General features: G+C 44.3%; 1 long non-coding RNA gene across 3 annotated transcripts in view; it reads left to right on the top strand.

Annotated features, from left to right (window-relative positions):
- The window catches only part of LOC108305462, a 44,401-nt gene that overhangs the window by 28,779 nt on the left and 7,191 nt on the right, over window positions 1–8,431 (top strand). For all 3 annotated transcript variants that reach the window (XR_005200572.1, XR_001825748.2, XR_005200571.1), the window contains exon 2: window positions 2,662–2,719. This is a non-coding gene — a long non-coding RNA (uncharacterized LOC108305462). The remainder of the gene's footprint in view (window positions 1–2,661; window positions 2,720–8,431) is intronic.

The raw sequence follows: 8,431 nt of genomic DNA, 5'->3' as shown, positions 1-8,431 counted from the left end.
GAGAGAGAGAGAGAAAGAGAGAGAGAGAGAGAGAGAGAGAGAGAGAGAGAGGGAGAAATTGCCCATTGCCCAGGCTGGAGTGCAGTGCCAAGATCATAGTTCACTGTAGCCTTTAACTCCTGGGCTCAATCAATCTTGCTGCCTCAGTCTTGCAAGTAGTTGGGACTACAGGTGCCCGACACCAAGCCCAGATAATTGATTTTTTATTGTAAAGATGGGATCTTGCTCTGTTTCCCAGGTTGTTCTTGAGCTCAGGGCTTTGAGTGATCTTCCTGCCTCAGCCTCCCAAAGTACTGATTTAGGCATGAGCTGCCATACCTGGTCCATTCATATATTTGCTGGTATATTTATGTTTATGGAGGTCACAAGATTCTCAGTTGTTAATTACAGCATTCAAGAATGATTTCTCTTCTAAAGAAGGATCCTAAGTCTTTCAAACTTTTTTGAATCCATCCTTAAAAAATACCTTTTCCATCAGGATTCAGTACACATGAACAGATATATTACTGGAACAAGAGTTTCAAAAAACAAAACTTGACGGTAATATATGTGATGCATTCTTAATATAGTGGTTCTCAAAACAGTCTGGGACCAGAAGCTCAACATCACCTGAGAACTTATTAGAAATGCAGAGTCTTGGGCTCAACCCCAGATAAGCTGCATCAGTTGTTCTGCGAGCTTTACCAAGCCTTCTAAGTGATTCCGATACATGCTGAGGTTGGAGAACTACTACATATTATAGTATAGACTATTATTCTAATCCATTAATTAAAAAGCCCAGCTGTCAATTATAAGCCACTACATTTGGGGTTAGCTTAAAGCCACCTAAAACACCTCTGAGGTCCTGCTTTTTCTAGCCTCCCTTTCCAAACTCATCTCAGACCATCTGCGCTTTGCAATCTTGCTCTAGCCAGCTTCAGCCAGACTCACTGCTTTTCTGGTTCTTAAGCCTTCAGCCCTCCCTGCTCCTGAATCTCTGCCTGTGGTGCCGTCTGGAGAACTCTTCTCCCAGCTGTTGGGTGGGTGGCTCTTGCTCAGTGAGGAGTCTTAGCTCAGATGCTTTCCTTCCGAGAGACTGCCCTGGCTGAATTGGCCTCAGCTGGCGTATTTTATTTTCATCATAGCTCTTAGCACCATTGATAATTTTCTGCCTCCAGTTGAATCTCATTTGCATAGAACGATGCCTGGCATATAGCACGTACTCAGTAAATACAATCACACACCACTCAATGATGAATCACATATATGACAGTGGTCCCATATGATTATAATACCATATTTTTACTGTCCTTTTTCCAAGGTAGATTCATTTAGATACATAAGTATTTACCATTGTGTTACAATTGACTATTCATCACAGTAACTTGCTGTACAGGTTTGTAGCCTAAGAACAATACGCTACATCATAAAGCCTAGCTGTGTAGTAGGCTGTACCATCTAAGTTTGGGTAAGTATACTCTGTGATGCATTTCTCAGAATGGATCTTCGTCATTAAGTGATGCATGACATGACTATATTGTCAAAGGAAAAAAATGAATCAATGAGTAATTTTCAACTCAGGGCTACCCAGGAATAGTCCCCTGATAAGTATTTTCAATCCACAAATCCTTGGTGACCCTCCTGGTGACATGGCCTTTCCTCCCTCCAGGGAGAAACCCTGCCACTGGGGGGTTTTTCTTCCCTCTAGAAGACAGAAAAAAAGTATATTGAGAATTCCTTCTCCTGGATGTTTCTTACCTTTCTAGTCCTTCACCATTCCCTGTGAGCAATATTTAAATCAGGGAGATCTGGAGTAAATAGCACCAGACTTGAAGTTAGGGCAGCTGGGTTCAAGGAGGGGGGTTCAACTGCAGCCCGGCTGTTTGGCCTTAGGTAACTTACTAAGTGCCTTTAGACCCAGTACAGTAGGGGTCATAAAACCTGCTCAGGCTCCCTTATCGAGTTATCTAGGATCTCATAGGATAGAGCTTCTGAAAATGCCGTGCATTACAAAGAGTGCACCAACTTAACACCTAAAGTATTGACCTGTAGACCACATTCACAGCAGAGGGGCACAACTTTCCTGATATGCTTTGGGTGTTTGTCCCCTCCAAATTTCATGTTGAAATGTGATCCCCAATGTTGGAAGTGGGTCCTTGTGCCAGGTGTTTGGGTCTTGTGGGCAGATCCATCATGAATGGTTCGGTACCCCAATGAGTTCTCACTGTTAGTTCACGGGAGAGCTGGTTGTTTAAAAGAGCCTGGCGCCCTTCCTCTCTCACCATGTGATGCCAGCCCCCCTTTCCCTTCTGCCATGAGTGGAAACTTCCTGAGGCCTTACCAGGAGCAGATGCCAGTGCCATGTTTCTTGTACAGCCTGCAGAACCATGAGCCAAATAAACCCCTTCTTTATAAATTACCCAGCTTCGGATATTCCTTTCTATCAATGCAAATGGACTAATACACCTCCCAAGGAATTTGAGAGAGCTTGGCATGCAAGTCCACAATAGAGCAGGCAATCATGAAAATACCTGCATGACTTTTAAAAGGGGCCCCTGGGGCCACAGGGTATAAAAGACGGCTTTTGGTGACTTGCATAAGGATTTGAATATTGTTTGCAAGTCATTGAAGGCAGGTGGGCATGCATCATGATCCATAATACTCTTGTGCTCCTTCCTCCAGCCTTCCTTGGCCTCTTCACCTGCATGGCCTCCTTGCTGGAACCCAGCCTGGAAAAATTGTGTGTTGAGCTCCTCCTGGGGGGCTCTCATGGCTGTCAGCTTCCAGAGGCATGTATGGGGGTGAATGTGGGCCTGAAGAGATCCTGGAACATCATACTGTCTGATGGATGGCAGGCCTTCAGCGTCACTGAGCTTTCACACCTGAAAACTATTAAAGGTTATTCTTCTTTTAATTCTTTGTGGTCGTTCGCACTCCTTCCTTAGAGAAACCTCTGATTTTCACTTGCGAGACGCTCAGCTGAGCTTGTCATACCCTAAAAGGTGATTTCAGTTCTCCGATGCCAAAGAACCTCTTCCACTAATCAAAACACAGCTGCAGAGGCCTATGTGATCTGCTAATGGGCACCGCAACTCTCCGGTATGTCTGTCTGTACCTGGGAAAATAGATATAATTAGGATAACAGATATCATATGTATATGCAAATGCAGCAGGTAAAAATGACTAGAAATGAGACAGGGCTGGAGTTTGCCAAATCCCAACAGATCAGCTCTGCAGCTTAACCAGATGCTAACCCCATCACCACCAGCCTTCCCCAGTACTAGCTCTGGTGCCCTAGCTTCATCTTCTTTTTGCCAACATGCTGGAACCCTCATGCAAATTATTTTTAATTTTATTTTTTTGGAGATAGGGTGTCAGTCTGTTGCCCAGACTGAAGTGCAGTGGCACAATCATGGTTCACTGCAGCCTCTACCTCCTTGGTTCAAGTGATCCTCCCACCTCAGCCTCCTGAGTAGCTGGGACTATAGGCCTGCACCACCATGCTCAGCTAATCTTTGAATTTTTTTGTAGAGACGATATCTTGCTGTGTTGCCCAGGCTGGTCTCGAACCCCTGGCCTCAAGCAATGCTCGCACCTCAGCCTCTCAAACTGCTGGGATTACAGCTGTGAGCCACCACGCCCAGCCTATTTTTAAGTTTTACTGTAACAATAGGTCCCCTCCTGAAGAGACTCTTTCAAGAGCTTCAGATCTTAGGAAGCTGCAGGGGTCCTAGCATCTGAGAAGCTAGTGGGAGAAAGATGGAGAAGAGAGAGGGCCTCTTCGGTGTTTTTCCTTTAATGAGGGTTTGGTCCCCACAATGGCAGCATCAGGACTGGAGAAGACCCGGTGCATCATTACCAAGCTCGAGTTGCCTTTTTTAAAAGAGAACTATCCCATAAAGATGGCCTGTAAGCTTCTTGTTTGGAGTCAGAGGCTCAGTCTAAAGTTCTACTTCTGCCTTTTCCTGGTGGTGTGCACTTAGGCAAGGGACTCACCTCTCTGCTTCTTGTGTTCTTCACCCTAAAATGGGCATGATAACAGCAGCTGCCTCAAAGGGCCTGGCAAAATGTAAGCTCTCAGATGACGTTTTCCTTCATAATAGGTACGTGGGCAGGTGAAGAGAGTCAAACATCAGGCCCAGGGTTCTCACTCCACTGTATCACTCCATCTACCTACCCATGGATAAATCACTTCACCTCTCTGAGCCTCAGTTTCTTCATCCATGAAGTGGGCTAATAATGGATGGATGTCATAGTGCTGTGTAACAGTAAACAACAATAGGCCACTAAACAGAAGCTAGTGATGCATGTGGAGTGAAGATGCCTACATTTGGGGGCAGTGCGAAGTCTGATAAGATTGAAGAGCATCTCATTTGTGATGCTCTGTGTCTGATATGGGGTAAGGATGTCCTTACCCCTAGCTGGTCTATCAAAAAGGGCTGCAAAACTATGCAGGCAGACGACCTGGGTACTGCCTTTACCAAGCTGCACAGCCACTGAACAAGGACATCTAACTCCACCAAACTAGGAGAGCCTGCACGTGCAGATCCATCTCTGTTGTTGGGATTGGGGCCCATGCCTTATTCCATTCTGTAAGCTCTCCCTGTGCTTGACACAGTGCCTAGTGTATTATAGATGTGCAATAAATACATACTGATTGATGGACGAATAAATGAAATCATCTGCATCCATGAATTAATAGATGGTCGATTACATTGTCAATTTTCTACCCTGTGGGTAGAGCAGAAAAAGCAGTCAGAATCTTGGTCCTTTTGCTAATGGTGGAAAAGGGCTATACTTGCAGAGTGTGTGCCGTCAGAGCCATGTTCAAATCTCAGTATTGCTATATCTTAGCAGTGAATTTGTTCAAACTTCAGTTTGGAAAAACATGCGGACCTTCAGTTTCCTCATCTGTAAAATGAGGATAAAAATGTCACTTTTGTTGTAAGATTATGGTGTAGATGCTGTAAATTTGTACATGTCAGGACCCGACATGCTACTAAGTGGAAAGCGGGAGAATGAGAGTGAATCCCCTTCTTTCCCTCTTCACTACGCAGGTCCAAGGATATTGTTTTTTACCCAGCCAAGTCCTAAGCGCCAGAAGTGGATCTGATCTTTTACCTAACTCTAGCATTGATGTTTTTTATTCTGTTGAAGGCATCAATATTTGTTCAATAGTGTAAGTCTTAAATAAGCATCTAAATGACATATTACAGATGATGAAAGTCATTTCCACGCAGAAGATTATCTCACACGATCATGTTTCCTTCGTTATCTGGGGCCTCTGTAGTTGGCAAATCTCTGCAGCTACTTAAATGATAACATTAGTCCTAATGCCATGTAAAATGACTAGTTCCTCAGGGTAGGTTTATTTTTAATAGTGTATGTCAGCAGCAAATAGCTTGGAAGACCCCAGAGGAAAAAGCACAGCTCAGGCTCTCACTGAAGTAATGATATAGATATATTTAATATCTATATTAAAAACCTTTTAGGCACCATGGTGATATTGAACTGGATAGTTAGGCGAGCGTAGGGAAAATGCTGGGCTGTTTATAGAGTGTGATGCAGTGTGTATTCTAGAAATCTTTTGAGGTTCTTCAAAGTCAAATTTGGGCCTCAAAAATCTTTGACAGACATTTGACCCCAGTAGTAAAATACTCGGAAACACAAGCTGGGAGAATAAAACCACTTCCTTTTTTCTTTTTTGGTAAGCCTGCTGATAAGTTTGCTGTGCTATTAAAATGTTTAATCACTTGCCTCCAGCAAGAGCAGGCTTCTGTCTGAAGCTGCAGTTTATTAGAGTGCCCAGATCATACTTGCTATTTACCCAAAACATGGCCAGGGGATTCTTACAGAGAAAACAAACCACAATTTGAAATCAAGCATAGAGTGGCAGATGAATGGATTGAAGGCAAAAATTATTTTGGAGTTGATTTCAGGGGAGAGATGATAAAACCTGCACTGATTTTCTGTCCCAAAGGCACAGGGTTAGATTCACAGCGGCCGCAGGTCTGGCCTGTAAGATATCCCAGGGTCAGTTGGTAAAAGTGCTGCCAGGCCTGTCCCAGGGAGGTCTCCGGAGAAGAGGCAGCCGAGGAAGGGGCTACTCTAGGAACATGCTTTCCAAGAAGAGGCATTTCTCTCTGCTTTAGAGTTTGGTCAGAGAAGCTCATCCTGGAAGGGCAATGAACAGACAGATTTCATTTAGCATTTCAGCAGAATGCTAAGCCCAAACCCCCCTCCCTCCTTCTCTTCTATGGACCTCACTCTGGCCTTTCCAACTCATTTCAAGGCAAACTGAACTGTGGGGCAGGAAAATGCCTTTAAGACGGTGAGCATCATTTAGTTACGGTACCTGAAGCCCTCCCGCTGGTGGCGCAACACCATGGACCTAGCCCTTGGAGTGGAGGGCCCCTCAGAGAGCCATGGATAATTAACTCCTTCCAGAAACTGGTATCCAGGACTATGCCTTGGAGGGCAGCCTACCATCAGGTCACAAATTTCTAAAAACAGATATGTAAAGATCTAAGGAATTTCCTGTTTATCATCCTGTCTTTGCCTATACAAAATTCTTTTTAAATCTGGATGATTGTATCCCAAACTGGGTTATAAAGAATAACAGATATTCTGGCAGAAAAGAATACTACGGCTTAATAAATTTGGGAACTACTGCATCTCTTGAATCACCAGGTACGATGGCATATTAACGACTCTCCTGTGTCCTGAACTGAAAAACTAGCAAACAAAACTGGTTTCACTCTGTTTCCCCCAGTGTTTCTCCAAATTGTTCAGCTATGAACTGTTTTCTTCACAGAACATCCATCACCATCTTACCTTTTTGGAAGGCAGTTGAAGAATTGTTGTGTTATGATAGGCAGAATTCTAAAAACGCCCTTGTTCCCCCCAAGATTTTCCTCTTCTGTTCATTCAATTGAACATTAACACAAATGCTGCTGAGAGGGAATTTTGCAGATGCAAGAAAAGCCCTAAGTAAATCGACTTTAAAATATGGAGAGTATCGGGGCAAACGTGACCAAATCGGGTGACCTCTTAATTAAAAGGGTGAGGATTTGATGTTCCTTCTGTGGCTTTGAAGATGGAAGGAACCCAATGAGAAAGAATATGGGCAGCCTAGAGGCAGAGACTAACCCCAATCCCCAGCTGACAGCGACAAAATGGGGACGTCGGACCCGACGCCACAGGAACCGGATTCTGTCAACAATCATAAAAAATTGGAAGTAGAATCTTTCCCAAAGCCCCCAGATAAGAATCCAGTTGGCTGACACCTTGATGTTGGCCTTGTGAGACTCTGAGTGGAGTCCAGGTGAGCCTACCTGTACTTCTGACCTACAGAATTGTGGGATATTAAATGGGTGTCATTTTAAGTTGCTAAATTTGTAGTAATTCATTTCACAACAACAGAAAACTGCTACATACTGATTCAGAGAAATCAAAAACAGAAGTGGTATCCTTTACATTCGCAAGGTGATTCAAATGTAACACTCATATAGGGACAGAGCAGGTGTCTCTGTTTTTGCAGGTGAGGATATAGACTCAGGGAGATTAAGTTACTTGCGCAGGACACTCAGCCAGGAAATGAGGAAAAGGGGACTTGAATGAGCTTTTATGTGTGTGTGAGTTAGGATGGAGTGGGGGTGCGTTTCCTTTACTGTCTTTTACATTCAAATAGGAAAAGGCATTTGGAGAGATTGCAATTGGGAACTTGCAAAGGAGGATGGAAAAAAAAATTCAGGGAAGAACACATCAAGCAACGGGTTCAACTGCTTCATCAGAGAGGTCCTTTCTTTCATCTCTTGTGTCTGAGCAGAAAAGCTTGCTAGATAAAGGACCCACAGCTGTGAGCCAGTGACAATGTGTGGGGCCAGGGTCTGATGAGGCCACCGGAAATGGGCTGCTGGGATGCTTTATACGTACAACTAAGGGTGAAGACATGCAGGCCTGTAATATCAAGAGAAACAATGTCTGCAGGCTGACCTCCCAGATGGGTGGTTTGCAGAGGTGGGGCTGCCTGCATAATTAATCAGCCCTGGCTTCTTCGCCACAACTGGCATTCCTACCTGTACCCGCAGCCCTTAAGGGGCCCCTCACTCAGTGTTAGGGAGCAGACAAGTCATCTGGGAACATCCCCCCCCCCCGACAACCTCCATGGACAGAAGTGGAGACTGAAGCCCAGAAAAGGAACAGGACTTCTCAAGGTCACAGTCAAGGATCCCCTAACATAGGACAACTCTCTTGGTTAGCGATGACTTCCTGATGAGCCAGTATTCCTTACTGAGCAAATGTAGCATGTGTGTGCCTGTGTGTGTGTGTCTTTTGTGTCCACTATGAGAGTCAGAACTGTGTGTTACCATTGCCCTAATAATAATAGAAGCCAATACCCACAGAGTACAGATCCAGTTCTTGATGCTGTCTTGAAAGTGCTGCATATTAA

The sequence above is a fragment of the Cebus imitator genome, unplaced genomic scaffold (assembly GCF_001604975.1).
Source record: "Cebus imitator isolate Cc_AM_T3 unplaced genomic scaffold, Cebus_imitator-1.0 Scaffold63, whole genome shotgun sequence".
Taxonomy (NCBI): domain Eukaryota; kingdom Metazoa; phylum Chordata; class Mammalia; order Primates; family Cebidae; genus Cebus; species Cebus imitator.
This window is presented reverse-complemented; position numbering and strand designations above follow the sequence as displayed.